Genomic DNA, 26,150 nt, shown 5'->3' on the forward strand with positions numbered 1-26,150 from the left:
AAAAGCACACTCTGGGTAACAACCAGAATGTGTAAAACCCGTTGCTGATGTTTCTCCAATCAAGAAGAGAGAACCTGTTGGGAACAAATTTCTACAAGGTTCAACCTACTTTTCTTGACATTTGGATATTCTGTTCATAATGCATTAGGCAGAGACTACACTAAAATTATCTATTAACCGAGATAATAATCTCCAGCTTCTTCCAAATCTCTTAGAAGAGTTGATCATTTTGTACTCCTCAGAACAAAAGGAGCACACATTTCAGACTCAGAACCCAGAACCATCACAGAGAATTCAAGCTGTCTACTGCTGAATGGACAAATCCCCTGACCTATATAACTTGTTGGTGATTTCCAGAAGCATGGAGAGTAAGAATTTTGTTTTGTTTCAGGTTTTTTTTTTTCCTATTATTCCTCTCAAAGAGGAAGAACTATAAAAGAAAAAAAAGAAACTCTTAAGCTGGGCACAGTGGTGTCCACCTGCAATCCCAGCTACTTGGAAGCTAAAGTAGGAGGATCACAACTTCCAGGCCAGCCTGGGTAACATAACAAGACCCTGTCTCAAACTAACACTAAAAAGGACTGGGGACGTAGCTCAGTTATGGAGTGTCCCTGGGGTGAATCCCCAGTACCAAAAAGAACAAAAAAGAAAATCCATCCCTTTCTTATTCCATCTGTAAAAAGGAAGGAGCATTGTGGTCAAGTCTCTGAATTTGGGGAAAAGAAAAAAAAAAGAAATTATAAAGTTCTCCATCATTTAAGTCCCCAAACTCCCTCACAATCCAGATGTGGGACCCCCTCCCTCTTGATTTCTCCCCAAACACCTCCTCCACCTTTCTCAGGAAACACTGTCTCCTATAAGAGAGTCTGGCACAACTTAGGCTATTGGTCAATGTTTCTCAAATTAATTAACTAGTTAATTATGAAACAGACAGTTGGAAGCTTAATTCCAACTCGTTCACAGGTCAGTTTCTCTGGCTATAGTCAGCCTATTACTACAGTAGTTTCAATTTCAAGGTTTTATTTTCAGAGACGTGGAGGGAAAGCAATAATGTTAAACCAAACTAACAGCTGCAGCCAGGCTTGGGACAGGGAGATGGGGTGACTGTGGTCAGGATATTTCTCCCAAGACACCAGGTGGTTAGATCAGAGAGACGTAAGATAATAATTCTCCTGGTCATGAGAAGACTGGCTTTTCCCATCAGTGAAAGAAAGCCCTTGGTCTAAATGACTTCTGAAATACTGACATGACTATTGCCACAGAGTTTAGACTGAAAACCAGAAAGTGGCTATAGCAGCCAGGGAGTTTTATGGTGTAGTCAAGAAGGAAATTTAATTCACCAAAAATTCAGAGTGGAGAACACTTCTCGTGAGAAAAGAATGAGAGACTGATTCCCAAGGATTTTTTTTCTTTATACAGCAAGACAGAAAAAAAGGAAGGTAAGTGGAGAAATGGGACGGTCAGGAAATTCTGTAGATGGGAAAAGAAAGGGAACTTTTGTGGCTGCCGTAAGTGATGAATTTTCAAACTTTCTAGAGTAAACACCCAGTTTTGTTTATTTTCAATCTGTTACAAACTGATCTCTGATCTTTGCAAAGTCAGAAAGAGACATTGTGATACCACACCTAATGTATGAAAGAGAGTAAGCAGTATCTTGAATGCAATAATTATGCATTTGATGAGCCCTGATATAACACAGTTTTAAAGAAATTTTTCAGACTTGCATCAATAATGAACACACCATGAAGGGCCTACTTACAATCTAACAAACTAGCCTGCTAATGTTTTGTGAATGCTGGCAGAAGACAGCACTCAAAAAATCATAGACAAAAGATAGGTTATTACTTATTGCAATAATAGCAGCCAGAGTATCACTATTTAAGCCAGTTCCTCTGAGTTCCAAAAGCCACACCAAAATGAAGAGAGAGCTAGATAATACTGCATTCAAATGAGTCATGTTCCAGGAAGAAAACCCTGGCCTTAGGAAACCTGAATATTTTATCATTGGAAATAAGCTTGCCGGCCTTTTGCCCCAGCAAAAGATATTATCCTTATTATATTGTATAACAAATATGCTAAGCCTTTGCTCCAGAGGGAGACACTATTTATCTGGGCAAGGTGTATTAGTTTCCTATTTCTACTGCAACGAGTAACCACAAACTTAATGGCTTAACCAATAAAAACAAGTTATTATCTTGAAGTTTTAGAGGTCAGAAGTCCAAATTGGGCCTTGCTACACTACCATCAAGGTGTGGGCAGGGCTGCAGGGCTTCTGGGGCTCTAGAGGAGAATCTGTTTCCTTGATTTTTTTAAGAAAAAGTACACACACACACACACACACACACACCCCCTTACTGAACGTGAATCTCAAGGCTATCTTGGCTTATATGGACCAAAATGTCTAGATAATTCCATATATTATGTGAAAGAGAAACTTTACTAAACTCTCTTTAGCAAAAGTTTCCTGGTTTAATCAACCCTCAGCCACTTGCAGGGATCAATGGACACTTAACAGGAAACAAGCAGGTTGAGTGATCCAGTAAAGCTGCTTTGGAGGCCAACTCTGGGAAAAGAGTCCTTTGATATTTCATACTAGAGCTAAAGAATCCTCCATGTCAGGAATTCTTCACACTTAACCTCAAATCTTGCTATCTGTAGCTTTAGAGCATTTTCTCTTAATCTGACCTTAGGGATACCTCTTCCACATCCTTTGTATCTTCCAGGGGAAAGATAAAAGACTCTCCAGACACTTTCCCTAATAAATTAATCAGAAAGGAAACTTTACTTTTGTTCTTATACCAAACTTATGAAAAAGATTATTTGTTAATTTTTTTTCCAATGAAGATAACTTCTATACATGTTAAGTTATTCTCACTGGAGTAAGCTAAAAGGTGTTTATCACCCTAGGAAAAACATTTTCATTTTATTTATATTAAGAAGTAAAAATAGAAGCACCAAAAAAAAAAAAAACCTGAAGCACCAAGGTAAGATAGAAGATAAAAACAGTATGAGTCTGTGTGAAGAGTAAACCAAAATACCCTTCACACCACTCATGAAATCTTTTATATATTTCAAAGTTTGTAGCTGGGGGTGCAGGTCAGTAGTAGAACCCTTGCCTGGCATCACAAGGCCCTGGGAGGGGGGGAAAAGAGTTAATTTCCAAAGCTTTTCTGGGAAAAACATTTGTTTCCTGTAGTCTCATTTGGAGCCTGAGGACACACAGGTGTGGTGTGTAAGTTGTATGCTGTCAAGCGTACTCACATCTAATGCTGGGGAGGGAAAATCAGAATTGATTTCTGTGGTAGTCCTCCTATGTTTGTTTGGTTATTTTCTGGTGGATGGCAGGAGAGGGTCTTATGCTCACAAACCCAGTCTATTATAGTTTCCCACTAGGGAGAAAGTGCCTAAGGAATGGCATCTCTTTCTAATAGACGCAAAGCACCACATGGACAAGCAGTGGCACTGTGTGTGTCTCATATGGGAGAGAATAAGCTGGGAGCTGTCTTGAATCCCCCTTCAGGTGGCTGAAACCCCAGCAAACACAAGCAGTCAGGGACACAGATGGCAAGAGTCTGCAGATGGAAGAAGCAGGAGCATTCAGCTGGAACAGGGAGCTGGAGATGACAAGAAACTGGTGTCCCCAGATCAAAAGAAAGCATTTCAGAAGAGAACGTTCCTTTTAAGTACTGGCCAAGAGCAGGTCTCAAGGAAGAACCTTATTCCTCTTCTCCCCACCTGTCCTTCCTCTTTCCTGTTTGCAGGGCCAAGGTCAACAACAGGGGTTGACTCGACAGAGTGACAGAGCACCGATGTAACCAGCTACCACAGAGGGGGTGCAAGGTCCTAGAGGAATATTGCCTCTCAATTTTTTTTTTTTGTACAGCTTCAGACCACCACGGCTTAAATAACTTCTGCTTGACTCCAAAATCAATTTCACACAATCACAAGAATTATGATTTACAATGTTCCTTCAATACCCGAAATTTGCGTAAATCTTCACATGGTTTTTTGATGGCTTGATCTTTACTAGCATTTGGAGAATCATGAAATGGCAATCTAAAGCCAAGGAAGGAAATGTAAAAAGCAATTGAACTTCAAGGGAGAAAGAAGACCAAAAGGTAAAATGGAAATAAAGTGGGATAAATAGAAACCAACCGAAGCAGACAAAGGGACCAGATTTCCAATTAGGACAATGTGGCAATTTTTAACTTAATTGGTACCTCGCGATGGAGTTGATAAAAGCAAGACGGCCAACAGGTAGGTTCTAGGCACTGCCTCCAGCCGCTATCTAGTGCCCTGTGGTGATCAGAAGCAGTCGTGCCATTCACGAATGATGCAAGATCCAGGCATCAAGTTGAAAAGCCAGAAGCCATGGAACGTCTTGGACAGGAGCCTTGAAAAACACAAGGAGGATAGTATAGACCCAGGATGGACATTAAATCCAAAGATCACAGTAAAACCATGTGCCTCAATCAACAGAGGCCAGAAAAAAGCAGACCCACAGGTTTTCCCAATTAATTAGATTCAAACCAGGAACCAGGGTACTCGAGAGAAAGAAGGCAAGGCTGAAACCCAGACAGATAAGCAGAAATGTTCTCTTCCACAGAAGGTACACTTGCCCAGGATGCATGCAAAGGTTTGAGAATAGGTACAAGGTCACAGTTTTAAGGAAATCCATTTTCAAACCCTCTACTTTTATAGGTACTTTTGATACCGGTCTTGGGAGATCCTCCATGGGTCCTTGTTTCCCCAGCGTTGAAGATTAAACACCCAGAAATGCCGAGGCAAGTGTAGAAAACAAGTTTTATTTAAGAGAGAAACAGAGACAGCAGACCTCTTGGAAGAGAAGAGGCCCCAACGCTGGGAGTCCACAGGAGTGGGTGTGTCTTGCTCTTTTGTAGACCCCAGAACCCCACACCCACGAGGGGTAAGTGCCAGGATGTGCAATGCAAGGTCAGCTGCTAGCAACCCATGATTTTTCTTTGATACCAGTCCTCATGCTCTTGACCCGCATCATTCAGTACCTATCCTGACAGCCTGGGCTTTGCCCCCTGCCTGTTTGTTGAGGAATATGACAGATCCTATCCACTCAGACTAGGTGGGACTTTTTGGCAAAGGAAGCATGTAGGGAGTCAGTACAGTGGGTCCATTTTTATAGAATTATTCTCTTCACCTCAAGTTCCCACCATCCTCATCTATCTGTCCCCTATACTTTTCCTATAACTGATAATAGCCTGTTAATAATAGCCTGATACTACATTTCTTTCTCACAGTTCTCTTTCTCCCCATTATAAAGAAATGTCCAACCTTTAGATGGCTCCAGGACAAGCAGAATCTATTCAATATTTCCTTCAATGGAGGCCCCATAAAAGTTTCACATAGATTCTCCACAATGAATCTAAATGAAGAGATGAATTTCCTATAGATTCTTACTTTAAGGTAATCATCAAGATTTTTATAGACATTATTTTAAGCAGTTAAAGACTTCTAGTAATCATATGATGAGTTAAGGCCAAAGAAATATTTTAACACTAATAACCTTATTGTCACAAAAACATTATGTGTAATTTATCTTCCATTTTACATTTTGTTGTTGTTGTTGCAATTTACCAGGGAGAACATATCAAGGTGAGAGAGTGATTTTTAAGGATTCGGTTCAGGTGATTATGGGGCCTGCAAGTCTGAAATCTGTTGAAAGAATTAACAGGAGGTCATTTGATTGAGGCAACTCTAGCACCTTGTATGTTCCTGTGTAAACAAACCACGAAATCCAACTCGGGGTGAGTGGTCATATTCTAGTCCAATCAGCAACTTCCAAGTAACCTCCGACAATTTTCCACTGGAATGATTTCTTTACCTTTCTTTTGCAACTACCCTATAAAGCTCTATCCTTATGCTCCTTCAGGCATATCCCCAAAGCTCTTGTAGTCTCAAAATGGCCAACTCATTAATCACTGTACACTCAAATAAACTCTATAAATTTTAATGTGTTTTAGTTTACCTTTCAACAAATCCACAGGGCAGGCTGGAAACTCTGGGGAGTTAATGTCGCAGTCTTGGAAAGAATTTGTTCTTCAAGAAACCTCCTTCAGTTTTTGCTCTTGGGACCTTTACCCGATTAGATGAATCACTACTCTCATTATGAAGAGTGATCTCTTTCACCTAAAGTAGACCAAGTGTAGGTGCTAACCACGTGGGCAAAATGCCTTCAGAGCAACACCTCCATTAGTGTCGACTGAATAACTACATATGTAACAGGGACTTGGAGAAGCTGCCTTTGCCAAAAGCAATGACTTGGGCCTGAAGATGCCCCATGAGTAATTGAAAGCAGGATGGAGCTTGGTGTCTCTGTCTTCCTTTTGCATCTGTCTTCTTCATTACCTTCAACTTTGGACCAGGTTCCTGTTCAGCTCTGCAAATTGACATTTAAGGAGTGTTCATCTAAAACTGATAATACAAAGCTTATGTACCTTAAATTTACTTGTCACATCCCCCCTCAATACTGAGAGACATAGGGGGCATTTGACCATCCGCTTTTACAGCACCAGTTTCTGACCACTTCTGTCTTCAAAGGTTGTTCAATATCTTCCAGAAAATCATCTCACAACGAGAGTCCCCGCCTCAAGCAAGAGAAATCTCTTGGGAACTATTTGCCTCCTGCTCCAAAAATCACAGGTATGCTAGATAAACATCCTGAGAAACAAGAGGAAATTGCCCCTTCGAGTGATAAAGACTTGTCTTACAGTCACCTTGCAGAATCAGAACTGAAATGAATGATTGAGCAGACCATAATCTGACCAAGACTGACGAACTATCTACACATCTCACCCTCTGCCCCAGTTCTTCCCCTGTTGAAACCTAAATTTCTTCTCAGGTCCCTGAAAACATGATTGAAATACCAGATCTCACTTTGCCATCCAAAGGTGCTCATATTGATTAAAGTTCTTTTCCTACTTTTCAGTATTACCTTTTCTGCTTAGTTTTTGGGGCAAGTGGCTGACCCAGATTCATTGGGACCTCCAGAGTCAGGCCTTTGGCCTAGGGCTCTGGTAAACATGTACTTCAACCCAGCCAAATTGTCACAGAAAATTAACCATCACAGTGAACAACAATAGATTTGGGGAAAAAAAATGTCACCTTAAGATAAAATTCAATAAGGGGAAATGGAGTAAAAATATGATTTCAAGGAATAAGAGAAATAATGCAGAAGATGGCACTGAGTAAGATCCTCCAGTGAGGGTCTCCTCATAGATACACCAAGTTAAACAACTATTTGAGCACCAAACTATTTTCACAAGAGCTAAGGAACCACATGAGGAGACCAAAGTACCTGGTTATAGTATAAGAAAAAAAATTCATTTAAAATGGCAAAAAGGAGTTTGATGCAGTAATTCCAACGACTCAGGAGGCTGAGGCAAAAGGACTGCAAAGTTAAACTCAGCAATTTAGCAAGACCCTGTCTCAGAATACATAAAAATAGCTGAGGATGTGCCTCAGGGATAAAAACTCCCCTAGGTTCTATCCTGAATATTCCTCCCACACACAAAAAAAAAAAAAAGAAAAAAAAAAAAAAAGACAGAAAGGAAAGAGTTTCTCTGTCACCCTTCCCCAAATAAAGCAGCATAGAGAAAGATGTCTCCTGCTTGGGGGACAGATACGAAATTAAGTTCATGTCTTAGACTTGAAACACAGTACTGGTCTACCATGGTGAAGCCTAATTCTAAGCAGAGTCCCAAGATCTCTGCCCCAGGCCTGTGCCTGTGAACTAAGCTGCTGGAACTGTGTTAGCCAGGTGTCAAGGGACTACCACCATAACCCTTCCTCCAACCTTGAGCAACAGAGGATGAACTAAGACTCTAGCAGCAGGGGAGCAGAACACAAGATCTAGCACAGGACTAACTTGGAGTTCAGTGTCAGGCCCCCTGCAGTGAGACCCCCTGCACCCCTGGCAGATTTGGAAAAAACCTGGGCTTGGATTGTCCTCAAGTACTGAAACTACACCAACAGCAGACTTGAAGCAAACCTGGGCTTAGAGCACCACCTAGTGCTGCAATTGTGGAAGTACCTCTAGCCTTAGGGAAAAAAGCATCTTTTAATCTGGAATTTCTGGAAAAACCATCCGATTATGAAGACTGGGATAAGTACCTAATCCTTCAATGTGCAGATGTCATCGCATACCAGCAAGCATCAAATACACTCAGAAAACCATGGACTCACGTAAAGACCAAAATTAAGTGCCTCATACTGACGAGATAGTAACCAGTATGGGAAAACTCTCACATGGAAAATTTAAAATAGCTTTTTTGTTTGTTTTTGTTTGTTTGTTTGTTTTGTGGTGCTGGGGATTGAATCCAGGACCTCACACATGCTAGGCAAGCACTCTGCCACTGAGCTACAGCCCCAGCTCTTTTAAGGAAATTTAATGAGCTTTCTGAGAACACAGAAATAATTCTCTAAGAGAGAAACATGACAGAGAGATGGAAATAATTTTTTTTAACCAAACATAAATGCTTGAGCTGGAAATACACTGAAAATAATCATTAATTATTATGAACAACTATCTGTCAACAAATTTGATAACCTCAAAGAAATGGACAAATTCCTGGACAATACAAGACTAAATCATGAAGAAACACAAAACCTGAACAAACCAATAATGAATAACAAGATTGACTTGTATAATAACTACAAAAAAAATAAAATAAGGGGCTGGGGTGGTAGCTCAGTGATAGGGTGCTTGCCTAGCACTTGGGAGGCACTGGGTTCCATCCTCAGCACCACATAAAAATAAGTAAACAAAATAAAGGTATTGTGTGTCCATCTACAATTAAAAACATTTTTTAAATAAAATACCTAGAAATAAATTTAACCAAAAAGTTGAAATATCTCTATAATAAAACTATAAAACATTAATGAAAGGAATTGAGGGTTCAAAAAAATGGAAATTTAGCATTTGTGTTCATGGATTGGAAGAATCAATATTGTTAAAATGCCCATACTACCCAAAGGGGGCTGCAAATTCCATGCAATCACTATCAAAATACTAATTACATCATTCATGGGACTAGTAAAAATATCCAAAAATTAATCCACAAAAAAACGCTGAATAGCTAATGCCATCTTGAATAAACATAACAAAACAGGAGGTGTTACATTATCTAATTTCAATACATACTACAAAGCTAACAAAAACATCATGGTATTGGCATTAAAAGCAGACACATAGAACAATGTAACAGAAGAGAGAGCAGAGAGGTAAACCCACACATCTGGAGACAACTGATTTTGGACAAAGGTGCTAAGAATGCACATTGCAGAAAAGATAAAACCTTTTCAACAAATGGTGCTTGGAAAATTGGTCACTCGTGTGCAAAAGAATGAAATCAGACCCCTATATCTCCACATATAAAAATCAATTCAAAATTTATTAAAGACATAAATGTGAGACATGAAATTATTAGAAGAAAACATGCTTCAGAACATTGGAATGGGAAAAGGTTTTTTGGACAAGACTCCAAAAGCACAAGAAATAAAAGCAAAATAGACTAATGGGATTGTATTAGACAAAAAAACTTGTGCACAGTAAAAGAAATAATCATTGCAGTGAAGAGACAACCTGAAGGTTGGGAGAAAATATTTGCAAACTATACTTCTGACAAGGTATTGACGTCCAGAATTCGTAAAGAATTCAACAGCAAAAAAACAATTTAATGGGCAATAGATCTAAATAGTTCTCAAAAGAACACATACAAATTGCCACAAGTATATGAAAAAGTGCTCAATATTACTAGTCATCAGGAAAATATAAATTAAAAAACAATAAGCACCTCACTCTAGCAAAAATAGATCTTTTCAAAAAGACACAAGATAACAAGTGCTGATAAGGATGTGGAGAAAAGGGAACCCTCTTGGTGGGATGTAAATTAGCTCCACCATCGTGGAAAATAGTATGGAGAAAAATTAAAAATAGAACTACCAAGAAATCTCATTTATCCTTTGGTGTATACGCAAAAGAAATGAAAACCTATCAAAGAGATGTCTGCACTGTCATGTTTATTGCAGCACTATTCACAAAGCCAAAAGATGGAAACAACTGATGAATAGGTAATGAAAATGTGGTTCATATACACAATAAGAACATTATTCGGTCATAAAAAAGCAAGTCCATCAGCAACATGTGACAATATGATGAAACTAGAAATCATTACATTAAGTGAAATAAGCCAGGCACAGAAAGACAAGTGCCACATGATCTTGCTCATTTGTGAAATTCAAAAAAGTGACCTCATACAAGTCATTGAGAGAGGAATGGTGATTACCAGAGGTTGGAGAGAGTACAGGGTGATGGAGAAAGGTTGATCAATGGGTACAAAGTTACAGTTAAGTAGGAATAAAAAGTTTTGCTGCACAGTAGGGTGACTGTAGATAACAATTATCTACTGTATATTTCAAAAAACTGTATATTTCAGAAAGAAAGAATTTGAATGCCTTCACCATAAAGACATGACAAATGTTCAAGGAGACAGATGAGCTCAACCAACCTAATATAAACACTACACAATGTATATACATAAGAAAACATCACATAATATGCCATAAATATTTACAATTTTATGTTTCTGTGTATCAGTTAAAATAAAATTAAAATTAAAAAGGAAATAGTGTGATATTTTCAATATTGTGAACATCAAATCTCTTTTAAGTGTTTTAAAATGCATATCTTTTGTAAAACTTCTTACATATGACAAAAAATTAGATGTCACCATAAAACTATGCAAAAGTCTATAAGCATTGATTATCAAAATTCCTATAAGATTTTGATAAATAAAAATGATTGAAGACAAGCTCTAGTTAGCATAACAGAGTATAGTTGCTAAACTTGTCGGCTCAGACTGCACTGTACACACAAATTAGCTGTGTCAATTTAGGAGTGTAACTAACATGGAGCTCCTTGGTGTGGGAGATCAATGTTATTGTTTTAGTAGTATGTATGTAGCACTTACTTGATCAGGTTTGGGAGAAGATTCACTGAGATTATTTACAAAGCATTTAGCATGGTTCCTGACACAGAGAAACTTAATAAATTCTGGCTATTATTATTATGCAGCAGATATTCTTTGCAGAACATAAACCAGCAAGACCTGTCTATAACACAGAAACTCCTGACACCAGGCTTGTCTTGCCTGTTTCACTTTTCTCTGGTCCTTTCTCATAGTCAGCCCTTGGTGTTCTCTGGGTAGATGTTAAGAGATTGGTCCTGAGTCCCATCCTCAGCTCATCATGTTAGATCCTCTCCAATTTCCCTCACAAAGTACTCTTAGCACTGTGTCATGGTTTAGATATGAGGTGTCCGCCCCCCCCCAAAAAAAAAAAAACTCATGTATAAGACAATGCAAGAACATTTGAGCCTGGCGCAGTGGTACATGCCTGTAATCCCAGTGGCTCAGGAGGCTGAGACAGGAGAATTGTGAGTTCAAAGCCATCCTCAGCAACCACCGGGGGGGGGGGGGGGGGGGGGGGCTAAGCAGCTCAGTGAAACCCTGTCTCTAAATAAAACACAAAATAGAGCTGGGGATGTGGCTCAGTGACCGAGTGCCCCTGCGTTCAATCCCTGGTACACTGCTCCCCACACACACACACACACACACACAAAAAAAAGAACATTCAAAGGCAAAATGATTAGGTAAGAAGAGGAGTAACCTAATAAGAGGAGTGACCTAATCAATAGCCTGACTCACTCTTACAGATTAACTGGGTGGTAACTGTAGGCAGGTAGGCTGTGGCTAGAGGAAGTAGGTCGCAAGGACATGGCTTTGGTGTATATACTTTGGCCCTGGTAAGCAGCACTCCCTTGCTTCTTCCTGATTGCCGTGTTCTGAGCTGCTTTCTTCCTTCATACTCTTCTACCATGATGTTTGGCCTCACGTCAGGAGGGCAACAGAGCTGTCCATCTGTGGACTGGGACCTCTGACGTCATGAGCCCCAGATGAACTTCCTCCCCTCCCATAGTTCTTGTCAGGTCTTTTGATCACAGCAATGAAAAAACTGACTAAAACATATGGAATCCCCAAATATCTTAATGACATGCTGGACCATTTTCCCTTGTACAGGATATAATAACCCCAGCATGACCTCTAAGACTTCACTGCCTTTCTTCCCAGACAGGTTGCTCTTACTCTCTAAAATATTTCCGATGACTACAAGCTCAAAGTCCCTCTGCTAATCTTCTTAATTACTAGATCCCAAAGCTTCAAAGCAATTTTTTCCCCAGCTTACATAATTTTGTTTGTCTACAGGAGCTGTTCATGCCCCAGGTACCATGCAGTGAACCATCAGTCTGTTTGGGCTATTGGCTTCAGTGACTGACGCCTCTTAAAGCTTTTACGACCCCTTGAGCGTGTGTGCTGCTCTTGTCCTCTTCTGTGAACTACCTGGGGCTGCTTCTCCCTCACAGGGCAAACTATTCCTCTGGAGGATTTCATCTACAGAAGGCAGAAATCACTGAACTGTCTAACAACTTTCTGGAATTTTGCCTATTCACCCTAATGGATGATTTTACTCACATTGAATTATTTCTCCAACTGTACGCCTTTGCATTTTTGTTTCAAGTTGAACCTAGGAAATAGATCTCTTCAAAGAGAGAAAACATAAAATATTATATTGACCCTTTGACATCATTGGTTTTGGATTTGATCAAAGATTTCTTTTAATTTGATCTTCACAAGGCATGGATTTTCTGGAACAACCTTGCTCCTTCCTAACTTAAATTTTAAAATTAAAATATTTTTTTTAAAAAAATCATGTATGTAATAAGGCACTTTGAAGACACTTCAGAGAAATGGAACAAAGGGAGAAAAATACCACATTTTCATCACTCAAAGATAATCACTGTTAACATTTTTTAGATCTTTTCTCTGAACCAAAGAAAGAAAAGGAAAAAGAAAAAAAAAATCAACTTCTTCTCCTACACACACACATACACACACACACACACACACACACACACACAATCACACACCACACTAAAAATAAAGGAGGAGAGGAAAAGCAGATCCAATGTGATTTCCTGCCTTTACCTCTTTTGCAGACATGTGCTAATTACCCACCAGCCCTCATTTCCTTAGGTCACCAAAGAAAACAAAAGCCTTTTGAGTGGGCTGGTTTGGTCTTACCTGCCCCTCTGCTAATGAAATTTCCAACCCTGTCTGTTGCTTTTGCTGGCAAGGCAGGCCTCCTACCGCCTCTGTCCTATAGATGGCAGCACGACCTCTAAGACTTCACTGCCTTTCCTCCCAAGTTATGCAATTCACATTTGAAAAAAAGAGTAAAAAAGAAAAAGAAAAAAAAAAAAGTTGAGTTTGAATTATCTGAAAGAGTGTGCCAAGGAGATGGAGAGACTGGGAGGAGATAGAAGGGTCAGTAAAGGTGAAGGTTGTAGAAAATGAATGTCAATGGCAGGGAAGTGACCAAGTCTGTCAAAGGCTTCTAAGTGTTCAAATCAATGAGTACCAAGAGCTGGCCACTGGAGTTAGCAAAATGAAAACCACGGCCATGTCATTGAGGGCAGTCTCAGTAGAGTATGAGAGAAGAAACTGCCTCGAGGCCACAAGGTGACGGCCATGAGCAGGGAAGTCCTGCTGAGTAGTTTTCTGTAAAGAGGAATCGAGAACTGAAGTAAAATTTAGAGGGGAACAGAAGCCCTCAAAAGCACTTTTAAATATGGGAGCTGCTTCAGCACTTATGTGCTGATAGAAATGATCCAGGAGAGAAGGAGAAACAATAATGAGGGAGAAAGGGGGAGTTCAGTTGCAGGAACAGAACCAGAAGCAGAGGAAATCCATAGCTCATCAGTAGGGCACTGCCCCTGGGTACAGGTCATGGTGGGAGATAAGCTCATTCTCTTCTTACTGCTTCGTATTCTCAGTGGCATAAGGTGTGAGGTCATCAGCCAAGAGTGAGAAGGTAAGGAGGTATTGAAGGTTTAACAAGAGACGAAAAGTGATGAATATTCCTCTTAGGAAACAGGAAGGTAGATCACTAGGAAACATACAGGAGGGTTCTGGGAAGCCCCATAGGCTCACTGAGGTTTGAGATCACAAATTGAGTGAGGCCTGTCAGCAGAGGTTTGCTGTTTTCACTAGGCACATGATGACACTCATGAGAAAGACAGATGGAGAGGATTCCTGGCTTCTCCCCAGGCCTCTCCTGCCACTCTTTTGGCTTCTTCAGTGCCTCAACTTCCTCTCTCTATGGCCTTCTCCTGTACAGCTGCTCTGCCCTGTCTGGGGAGCTCCTCCTTCCAGAGCTGCAGCTCTCTTCTTCCAATCCAGATTCCAGTCTCCACCTTCTCTCCAGGTGAAATGCTGCACTTCTGCGTTGGGTCTCCCACTTCTCATGACACTCAGCAAGCACAGCACTGAGTTACTTGGGACAGTGGCCACACAGCTCCCCAAAGCCTGCTGTTCATATGAGGCTCTATTTTGTTGAACATCTTCCACCCAATCTCTAAGACAAGAGGTCTTATCATTATCTTCAATGATGTCCTTTTGAGGTCCCTTTGTGATCCTATATCCAAGCAGTTGCCAAGAATTCCTAAAAACTGGAGGAGTCCCATATTGTATTTCAAATTTAACTCTAGAATCACTATCTTGGGAATGATATTGTCCAAATTATATTTTTAATTGTGTGCCTGTGAGAATAGGTAACAAATCCCATCATTATGTGCAACTATAGTGCACCAATAAAAATATGGAAATTAAATTTAAAAGGAGGTATGGGGAGAAAACTTTTTTTAAAAAAAGTTTATGCTGAGGCTGGGGTTGTGGCTCAGCAGTAGAGTGCTCACCTAGCGTGTGCGAGGCCCTGGATTCGATCCTCAATAAAAATAAAATAAAGGTATTGTGTCCAACAAAAACTAAAATAAACAAATATTTTTTTTTAATTTTATGCTATCATTTCTCCTTAACTCTTTTTCCTGTGATAACTATGATTTTCTTTAAGGGTCTGATATTAGTCCTTGCTGAAAAAAACATCACTGTTTTATAATACAGTTTAAACTCTTTAGCTAGAATTTGCCATCTTCATCTTTCTGAAATTATTACAGCTGATTTTTTTCCAGCTCTTACCTCCCCCTTCTTCCTTCCATAGTTGTGCATAATCCCTAAATAATAAAGTGAGCAGCATCCCTCCTGCTCCTCCCCACCATTACAGCCACTGTATCGCTCACCAACGGCCTCAGGAGCATCTGCATTCCCCAGACCCCTTTGCAATAAATGACTGGTTCTGTTCAAGAAAAGCATCACTTCTAGATTGAGATGGTTGAGAAGAAATTACCTCCCCCACCTCTCTCCTGGCCTTACAGTTACCATGGAGAACCCATGTTCCAAGCTACAAGATGAAGGGGACTTGCCTGACCCAGATCAGACTTGATGTAAGTGGAAAACAGACAGACATTGTAAGCCAATGAGCTTTGGGATTTGCTTAAAGCAGCAGCCAGCATTTGTTATCCCAATGCTTTACTCTTGTACCTTTGTTTATACAGATGTCATTGCTTAAAATGGTTTTTCCTATTCCTATCCATGATTTCTAGCTACTGAAATCCTCTCTTTCTTAAAAACAATACTTCCCAAACACTGGTATGTAGATTGGCAGGTTCATGATGAAACTGTGCCTAAGTCAAGGGGAAGAAAAGAAAAAAGGGCAATGCTATGAGATTTCATAAAAGCAGATATATCAAACTTAAAGCACTTGCCTAAGGCTGAGATAACCCCTTCTATATTCAAGAGTTTTCTTTTGTAAAATAGTCATGATATTAGACAACAGGAGGGATGTTCCCTACCATTATTTGGCAAAATAAAGTTTGGCATCTGTATTTTATTTCCAAAAGTGCTTTCTATTGTTTATCACTTTATATTCCCAAGTTTGGCAGCCAATCCTTTAAAGCCTAACTTTTGGCAGCTTTGTCAGGAAGATGTCCCTTCTCCCACCAGGCCCATGTGACCTCTGATGTCTTTTATTTTGCCTGAAGCCCTTGGTAGGGGTATTTTATCTTTCCCTGAGAAAAAAAAAGTTCCTTTAGGCAAGTGATGCTTTTTTATTCCCCTTCTTATTACCCACACAAAAAAGCTCAGAAAAATCTCTTCTTATTTGAGAAAAATAGAACTCCAAAAAAGATATTAAATAACCTGAACATCATCATTTATAACATTTACTGAGCATTTGCTTACTATATGCCAGGCACTGTTCTTTGCTTTTTTACATGTATTTATTTACTCATTTCTGTCTCACGACAAACCCATCAGGTAGGTGACCATTCCTATTTCTGTGCGAATTCCTTTCCTGCCTGTCCTACAGGAAGAAAGTAAATTAAATTAAGTCATCGAACATTGTCCAGGCAACTGTGACAGAAACTCAATAAGGTGGGAAATAAGCCAATAATATCCAGCTTCCTTTCGTTAAGATTTTAATACCTGTTTGGTCAGGCTTAAATAAAGCTGGATTCATCTGAGAGCCCTGGGATTTTAAATTCAGTGAGTGCCCCACAGGTCAGATCCTTTGGAGGCAGGTGTGCCACTTTACACTTTCAAAGTCTAAAGAGAATTTGGGACTTCAAACATTAGGAAAATATCAATGCTACAAAAATATGAAGATCAGAGGGGCGCTTGGGTCAAGGAGACCCAGGTGATTTCATTTTAAGGTGGTTTCATGTTTTATTTGCCTAGAAATCACAGGACAATTGAACTACTGAACAGCCATAATAGTATGATATCATTTCCCCAAATGTTTTACCACCACAGCCAACACGTACCTTCTATTTTATTAGGAAAAAAAAAAAATAGCAAATGTTTGTAGCAGGACAAAAGTTACCTAAATTTCACATTTTCTCAATGTCAATGTGGTAAATATCTCCTTTTCCCCATTGTCACATCAGTGACTGTCCCAAGGTGAAGCCTCTTCCACACCAGAGAAAACACCCCCTCATCCTCCAGCTGAAAAGCCTGATTGCCACCACCTCCTCCTCCTCCTGGAAGTCCTCCTTCCAAGGCCCATTCTGCAGCACCAACGACTCATCCTGGGGTGCCTGTAGGTGCCTGGCCACAGTCTAACCAGGACAGCCTGAGCCCCTGATTTTAACACTGAGGCAAATCTCTCTCCTTGAGATTTTTTACTCCCATTCAGGTCCCAGCTGCTCCTGAACAGCAGAGATTCACGTGGAATTTTAGAAATGCTATTTGCCACAAGAGCACACACCGTCTCTCCTTTGAAAGTTCCCTTCTGCCTTCAGCGGCAAAAGAACCAAGAACATTCAAGAAATGCTGAAGCGATGACACACCTCACTGCAAACCAAGCAGCCTTCCTGCCTCTCGGTGAGATTGTCAAATATCCTTCTCTAAGAAGTGTATTCTTGTACTGACCAAGGAGTTGAGATGGGATGCCACATATTTTTATAGGAATATGTTATATTGGCTGGGGATGTGGCTCAAGCAGTAGCGTGCTCTCCTCAGCTCCACATAAAAATAAAATAAAGATGTTGTGTCCACCAAAAAAAACTAAAAAAATTAATGTTAAAAAAATAAATTTGTGATATTATATTATATTATGATGTCATATTGCCATATACCAACATATATTTATGTTGCTATTTTTAAGATATCTTTGTTTTGATAAAAGACAATTAGATGAACATGTAATTAAATAAAGCAACTCCTATAAATACAAGGGAAAGTGCCTGGAAATGCACGCATAACAGTATTCCACACAAACAGAAGCAAATGTTCATAGCAGGACAAAAGTTACCTGAATTACATATTTTCTCAATTTCAGTGGTAAATATCCCCATTCCCCCAAGTCTCATCAAGGGGATAAGATGTCATTTTGCAAGTCTTCCTTTAGCATTTACAAAATTCCATTACATAGTAAGTTCAAAAGAAAACATTATCTGTGACATTCAAAATATGAGACAAGCCAGAGTTGTTTGTAATAATGTGAGAAAAGGAGAAATAAATCATTAAATTATAATCAAAAAAGATTTGTCAACTGAAAAGTGGTCATCCAAATAACTTTTACATGATGATTAATTTTTTGAAATGTAAATTCAGAAATGATTTTTTGGATGTGTTTTTGCGGTTAAGGTCTACTTTTTTTTTTCTTTTTTTTTTTTCCTTTGATGAGGATTGAACACCCGGCCTTGCACATGCTAGGCAAGTGCTCTACCACTGAGCCACATCCCAGTACTCAGGTCTATATTTCTGATGTAAACTTTTCAAGGCCAACGTTATACACTATTTACAAAGAACTGTCATAATAAGGAAGGAAAAATATATCTCCTTCTTACTGATGAAGAATGGAAAATATCACCCCAAAATATGACACGTTGGCATACTGAGTATTTGAAGCTGAAGGAAATTGGGGGTAATAAACAAAAAATAGAAAAGTCTCTCTGACCTTTTTCTATCGCCCCTCTTTTGAGGACCCCCATATGACAGGTGTCTGCCCTTTACCCAGAGGGAAGGAATCTGAAACAAGAGTCCAAGAAGAACCCGAACCAATAGGCTTTGCTAAGTGCCCCCAGTCCATTACCATGAACCACTCCCTTTTTATCTAATCACAGTTCTCTACAATTCTATACAACTGTCCACTCTTCCTTAGACATAAGCCTAAAACATCATTTTTTCCCCAGTTCTTTGGGTGTTGGTTTCTAAAGGCTTCTGTGTCACAAAAACAAATGTTAAATGAACTTACCATTATTTTCTCTTGTTGGTCTGTCCTCTGTTATAGGCTGTAAGCCATGAACTTTGTCTTGGGTAAGAAACAGATGGTACTTTTCTCCCATACAGACCCACTGAGGTCCATGGCTGGGATTGTAACCAAGACAGATTAACAAGAGTAAAGCATGCAAGTTTACTCAATAAAGGTCTGCATGGCGTGGGAAACTTCATAATAAACTCAAGACTGAAGAAACCATGAAACCTGAGTGGTTTCTATAGTCAGTTTGGTGAAGAATGGAAATATATGATAGGGAATGGAGATAATATGATGGGGAAAGGGATGAAAGTAAATTGGGGAACCTGGCAAGGCCTGTTGGTTCGGATTCCTACCTTGGCCTTCAGCAATAAGGATGCTCCTTTCCTCCAGTTACAGGGACGGCACCTCTACACAAAGGTCTTATGACCTGCTTCAGGGGAAGGCCAGAAATCCCTTCCTAGGCTTTAGAACCTGCTCATGGGAGAACAGTGGGTGTGGGGAGACTCTACAATTTCTTCAGTCCTTTCATCTTAAAATATTCAATATGCCAAAGTGTCATATTATGGGATAAGTTGTCCTGAACCCTGTCATCACCACAGCTGGCTGTCAGCCTCTCCCTGGGCTGGTTTCTTTCTGCCGATCTTTAGTTTGGTGGCCACAGAAATCTTAAATTTCTGACCCTTTAGAAAAGCCTGCGGGAGACGTATTAATGCAGAGTTTAGGACACATCCAAGATGAGATTAAAATATAACCTCAGACCCTGTGGCAAATTCTATTACAAGAACTTAGAGCAGTGTGTGTTTAAAAGATGATGAATCCGCAAGTTGAGTAACTTTATACTAACTCAAACCATCTCTCCTCAATGTCATTTAAGATCAAGAAAGCTGCACATTGGCCTCTAACTTATATTCATTTCCCTAAAGCACAAACAATGAAGAACAAGGAATCTCATTAGGCTGTTAATTACATCTGTCCTCCAAAAATATGAAGCAAGACCATGAAGTGATTGTTCCAAATGTACCTTCCTACATACCTTCCAACACCTAAAATATTTTAGTATTTGTAAACAATGTATCTACATAGAATTAACTAAAAATACACAAGTATTCCTTTTTCTTATTCTGAACAAGTCTCCAGAACTAAAAGTAAGAACCATGGTCCTCACAGGAACCATGACACACTGAAAAAGAAGGGAAGAAAATCGCATGATTTGAGGGTCAAATAAAATCATTACATGGTCACTTTAAAATCCAGGCATTTTCAATGGGCTGAGAGATTATTTTCTATAAAAAGAAACATATGTTATCCATATAAGTCTTTTCATTAAACCCCAAAGTCCCATCTATTTGGTGGTCATAAAAATTCTACATATGGAAAGAAGGTTTAAAGCCACTGAACTTGAAATTCAATGTACGTGCACACAGACATATGCACATAATTTCCTGGGTGTGTAACTATCAGCATCATGTAAAATGCCTTGGTTGGTCTTGTTCTGTTTTACTTTTTCCAGCGTTAAGTGATACTGAGTTTCAGAGGAGCAGTTTCAAGTGTGGGTTTAGACTTTAACAGGATTTCTTATTTTCTCTGGCCACACGCAGTAGGAAGAAATTTAATTTGGCCCTGAGAGTGGAGGCACGAGGCACTAGTGGTTTTATTTACCTCTCAAATAAACTGCACCACCAAAAATTTAATCATCTGTCCATCATTCTATACAAAGGAATTCGGCCTCTTTCAGATTACAGTGGTAGAAGGGGAAAACCCACAGGACTTGAAATCAGGCAGCCTCACCGTTCAGCAAGCAGTTCTGTGATCAGACTCCTAACGAGACTGGTACCTCGTCTGTATTAAATGGGAGTAAAAATGCCTTCCCTGTCTAGCCTGGGCAAAGAAATGAGAAAATGAATGTTTAGCACTCAGAGAGCCCAGAATCTCTGCTAGGCACTGAGGAAGCAATGATGGATAAGATAGGGCCCCGCTCGGTCCACTGTAAAGAACTTCCTAAACTGCAAAGGGCCACATCATTGAACGGGGTCTTCATACACCAAATACACACAAGTAGAGCAAACAGGCTCACAATCCCCCACACATCTGTCACACAGCTTCAATACAGCTTCCTTTTTCTGTTGTAACCCTCTTCCTCATGCACCCCCCCCCCAATTCTGGATCTTTGTAAAGCGAATCTCATATTTTTTCCACAATAATATCTCAGCATAATTTTCCATAATACATCTGTATCTATCTTTAAATGACAAAGGCTGGGGGTTTTTTTCAAAGTAAAAATCTTTCTTTATTAAAGATTGTTTACTTCATTGTAGTTAGTGTGAATACTAATAGCTAAAGAAGAAAAGGAATTATGATCACTTGAGGACCAAAAGAAATAGTTAAAGGGAACAGCTTTATGAAAATCCTTGGAAAAGATTTTATCCATGTCCTGTTTTTAACATGTTTGCAACATAAAAGCATCCCCAGCTCTCTTCCCCTGGTCCCATGATTCTATTTAACAGTTGTTCCAGAACATTTTACAGCCATTCAGTGGTTTCCACTGATTTCTCTGACTGAGGTGAGGAAAAATATGATCACAAAATGTTCTCCTGCCATTGAAGTATTGAGGAGAAAGTACCATAATGTTCTTTTGTTTTGTTTGTTTGCTTTTAAATTGTTTTTTTATTTGTACGTTTTAGTTATGCCTGACAGTAGAGTGTATACAAAGGCTGTTTTTAAAAGAACAAAATCATAATTACATAGGCATACCTAAATCTCTTCAAAAGTACAAAATCCCCAGCATTTCCTTACTTTTCTACATTTTTTTTTTCCAAAAGAAAAACACTGGCCAGGCTGGTCTCCAAATCCCCAGCTTCACAGCTGGGACTACCAACATGCTCTGCCACACCCAGCTCTTTCTTTATTCTCTATTTTCTGATTTCCTCCTGATTTATAATATATTTTGCTCACTCATTCATTGTCTGTCTCACCTACTGAAACACAAAATGTCTCCCTGCCTTCTGTTTTGTTCCCTACTGTATCCCCAGTACCTAGAATTGTGTGGAAACTTTGAAAGCACTCAACACTCTGTTTCTGAATAAATGAATCCTTACAAGTCAAAGGAATAGATTAGATCCATATGATGAAGTTACAGCAAGACTCTGGCAGGCCTTAAATGTCGCTTTTTCTCAGCCAAGCTTTTAATCCGAGTAAGATAGTTCAAATTTTCTCTGTTCAAGAAAAATTGAAGTCTTGGATTCCATGTAATTGCTTAAAACTGTATCAAGTGACAAGATAGATATTTTAAAATGAGGCCCTCAAAAATAGGGGGACATAATAATTAATTCATACTTTGACGAAAAGCCATTTTACTTCCATACAAAAGTTGTTAGTCCCTGGGAACACAGAAGAGAACATGATCCCCACAACTTGAATTTGCGCTTCCTGTTTATTAATAGTCTAGAAACCAACACATGCTGAGAGAAGAATTTTGCTTCTATCTTGCATTACTCTAACAATAAAGCTAGCATAGAAAGAGCCCTTAGTAGGCACTAGGTGTTCTCCTAAGTGCTTTCCTCACATTACCTCATCTTCATAGTGATCTACAAACTAGGAATAATTATTATGGTTTATATATATCATAGAATGAGGCACAGAGAGAGCGCCACACAGCAGAGCAATCCAGAGAACATTCTCCAGACACCAACACCCCCAGCTGGAGTGTGCTCGGGACTTGAACTCAGGTGGTCTGGGTCAAGTGTTTGCACCTCTACATGATCCCAGAAATATCACGCATCTGCATTCTCTTGAGGAAACCAGCAGTGCGGCAGCTAAAGCAAACCTTGGGAATCGATCCCACCTGGACTGGTGACCAGCTCTAGCACTCACTAGCTGTATGACCTTCAGCAAATTCATTAGGCTTTCTGAGGTTCAGTTTCTTCATTACAAAATAGGAATTTTAACAGCATATTCCTCATAGAATGATTAAAAGTATCAAGTGAAAGAATCTGTGTAAAGCATTTGGCACAAATTTCGACACTTAGCAGTGATCAATGTAGTATGGCAACCAGGAGGAGTCCGTGGGGTCAGACTGCCCTGCTCGAGGCCCAGCTCTGCCATCCCACTCTATGATCTTGAGCAAGCTAGTTCACCTCTCTGTACCTTTATTTCCTTGGCTACAAAATACAAAAACTAACAATACCAACCTCATAGAGTTATGACAACTTAGAGCATTACTTCCTGTAACATGCTTAGAATAGCACCTGACATTATATATTCTCAATACATGTTAATTATTTTAATTGCCTATGCCATTCCTCCCCGGTCCCAACAAAGATCCATGCCAGCTTTTCACATACCCATTATTATATACTTAACATGGCATTAAAATTAACATTTCTGCAAAGATCCCAAAGTAGCAGTTGGGGGGGGGAAAAAAAAACTTCAAAGAAAAATCCCCAGTGACCATATCCAAACTCTACAAATGCAAAGCCCCAGAACTGGCTTCCAAACTCCTGCCCCCTCTGGTCCTCCCGTCACCACTCTGAGGCCCTCACTTGAAGAATATACAAGGATTGGGGGCGGGGGACAGTAAACCTGTGAGATTTATTTGAAGCCCTGTTCATCCTGTGAGATGCTTCCTCCCAAAGAGGCAGGGGGCGGGGGGGGGGGACCCCGGCTCCAAGGGACCATTCAGACAGCCTGAACGTCCTGTGGGTCATCTGTGCTCCATCATGTCTGAGCAGCCTGTGGCAGCAGGACAGGGGCTACACTCAGCTGGAAGGAGCCTGCCCAGTCAGAGTCCATCAGAGTGAGGATGTGTAAGGAGCTCCTGGGATCCCTGGGGCCCAGGGCCAGAGAGGGTAGGTGTGGGGACATTTTCAATTTCCCACCAAAAAGATCACCTGGGAGAGGAAAAGACTTCCCACAGGGAGAGTCTATGAGGAATGGGCCTCTGCAAGGACCAGAGGCAGAGGGACAGCGGTCGTCTTCATGCCAGAGTAAGGCACCATTCGCCTCAAGGGAGCCACACAGGGAATCACCAAAGTCATTCACAAAAGTGCTGCTAGGAAGAGAGCCAGCTCTAGCTGTCCGTCAGGCCTGCGGACATGGAAGCATCCAGTCATGGAAAGCCCTTACCTTCTCTGCGGGGCTGAAAAACCTCATGGGACAGCCTCCATAAACCAGCCTGCCCTGCACAGACCAGTGGCTGCTCAGCTGCAGTGGGGGAAGAACTCACAGGACCCTTGGCTCACAGTGAAGGAGACTCACGAAGTGTACCCAATCAAGTGTGTGTGTCTCACCAAAAACTGGATTCACTGGAGTAAACAGAAGAGTCCTGGACCTGTGAGGGGTTTTCATCCCAAGGCAGGGGAATTCCATCCCACTGAATAAATTAATGTGCGTTTGTGTTGACAGTTTACTTATATATCTATAAGTAGCCTTTGCCACCTGCACACCAGCTCCGTAGCCATAAGGGTTAGGAATGGTCCCACAGCCCTCTGCTCACCTCCATGCTTTAAACTTCCCTGTGACATCTGACCCCAGCAGATCCTGTACTCACTCATCCCACCTCCACCATCAACCTCTAGCTGCCCAAACCTCCCCTCTGTTCCCAGTACAGATCACAGGTACAGCACATGTCCATCCATCCCTCTGACTACCATGTCCTTTTCCCTCTTCCACTTGGTCAAGAATGGCCTCCCCCTAAGGGACACTTTTCCAATCTTCTTCAGAGAGGCTAGCCCCTGCCTGTCCTGTCTTTCAGCGGCATCCTTAGTTTGTGTCCCTTATCGTGTTTTTCATAGGGGGTGTGACCACTTCTCTGGACTAAAGGCCTCATAAGGGCAGGGTCTTATTCCTCCAGGTAGACTCGTTCACTAGCACCAAAAAGATGCAGCATTACTGAATTCTTTTTTTAAATGGCATTTTTGTTTTCTTTGGAATGTTCGGCTTATTTTCATTATCTTTCTGCCAATTTTCCATCTTTAAAATTTTGCATTTGCTATAAATCAACTATTTCTAAGCACAAATTCATAATAGTTGATTTCTGGATGGAAGACAAAAATCTCCCCAAAATGGAGGTATCTGAGAAGATAAGTGGAGGGAAGAGTTCCAGTTCTTTACAGTTGTCCAGTTCTTAATTCATGGGCGGCAGGGGACAGTGGTGGACACTAAGCAGAGCCCATGCCAGCAGGATCTCAACTGCCTCTGCATTTGGAAGGCAGCACCGACTTTCCCTCTTACTCAGAGCCTTGTCCAGAACAACGAAGAAGATGGCCCTGAGATGCAGGCATTTTTTTCTCTGGCTTTTGCTGGAGCTCCCTGCACAGACTGCCCTTTCATCTGCCTTCAGAGCATTTTCTTGTCTGGCCTTAAAAACCCCTGGAGAAACTTCATAAGATTCAACAGACGGAGGCAAGGTCGGCACATTCCAAACTGATTGAAGGAAGAGAACAGATGACGCGCACATTTTTTTCAAGACGACACGTACCTTTTCTCTGCTTAAAGAGGTTACCAGTGAGGGAAAATTGGGGTCTTCCTAAAAGGGGAGGGTTTCAATAAAGTCAATAATCCTTATCATCAACTGATTACCCACCTTGAAAGGAACTCAAGATACTGTTACCCATGTGATATTTGGAAAACTGTATTGGAAAAATAAATATTATTTCAACAGAATATTCAATACAACTGAGCAGTTTCCATATCCTGAGTATGACATACTATTGTATGTTTTCAATCTGGTTCTATCAATCCCATATGAGACAAATTCTCTCTGCTCCTCCTATAAGCAACCAGGTTCACTCCTTTCCCATCACCACCATCTCATTATATAAGTGATGTCTGACTAGGTGCTGATTGTACCACCGGCAGGAACTTGGGATTGAGGAGGGGACAGAAAGCCGGCATTTGGAGGAAGGGATTGGGCAGCAACAGACTCTGTTGCTTGTTTGCTTTCCGGTGGACACCCAATAAATATTTTCTGAATTTATGTGCTGCCTACAGATTCAACGATAAGGTAGTGGGTGATCTTAATTATGATAGAGCACCAAAGCCCAGGGGTTTTTATTTTTAGACACATCAAAACACTGCATCAATGACTATGATGGGAAGATATCTCCATCACTAAGACACCATTTATTGGCCCACAGACTACTTACTACCCAAGGCCCCATGCCAAGGCTTTGGATGCTAGCTGTTATTTATGAGTCCCTGATTTTATAGTAATATTACTACAAGATGCAGTGTGGATGAATGGCACAGCCCCTCTGCTAGTTACCAGATGCAAACACCACTACAGCCTTCTTGCTTAAACCAGTGTTCAGAGGTTATCTATTTCTTCCCTGCACTGCCCAAAGCTGAACAGGCCTGTAGGAAGGAAGGAGAGAGTAGACTCCAGTGAGATCAGAGAGGCGGCATCCACA

General features: G+C 40.5%; 1 protein-coding gene and 1 long non-coding RNA gene across 2 annotated transcripts in view; one reads left to right on the forward strand and one right to left on the reverse strand.

Annotated features, from left to right (window-relative positions):
• Aebp2 (AE binding protein 2) overlaps positions 1-26,150 on the reverse strand; it is a 220,777-nt gene that overhangs the window by 31,213 nt on the left and 163,414 nt on the right. The window lies entirely within an intron of this gene.
• LOC144364914 (uncharacterized) lies at positions 991-6,966 on the forward strand. Its single transcript, XR_013423034.1, has 2 exons — positions 991-1,439; positions 3,762-6,966. It is a non-coding gene; the product is annotated as an uncharacterized LOC144364914 (long non-coding RNA).

This window comes from Ictidomys tridecemlineatus, chromosome 6 (genome assembly GCF_052094955.1).
Source record: "Ictidomys tridecemlineatus isolate mIctTri1 chromosome 6, mIctTri1.hap1, whole genome shotgun sequence".
In the NCBI taxonomy this organism is placed as follows: domain Eukaryota; kingdom Metazoa; phylum Chordata; class Mammalia; order Rodentia; family Sciuridae; genus Ictidomys; species Ictidomys tridecemlineatus.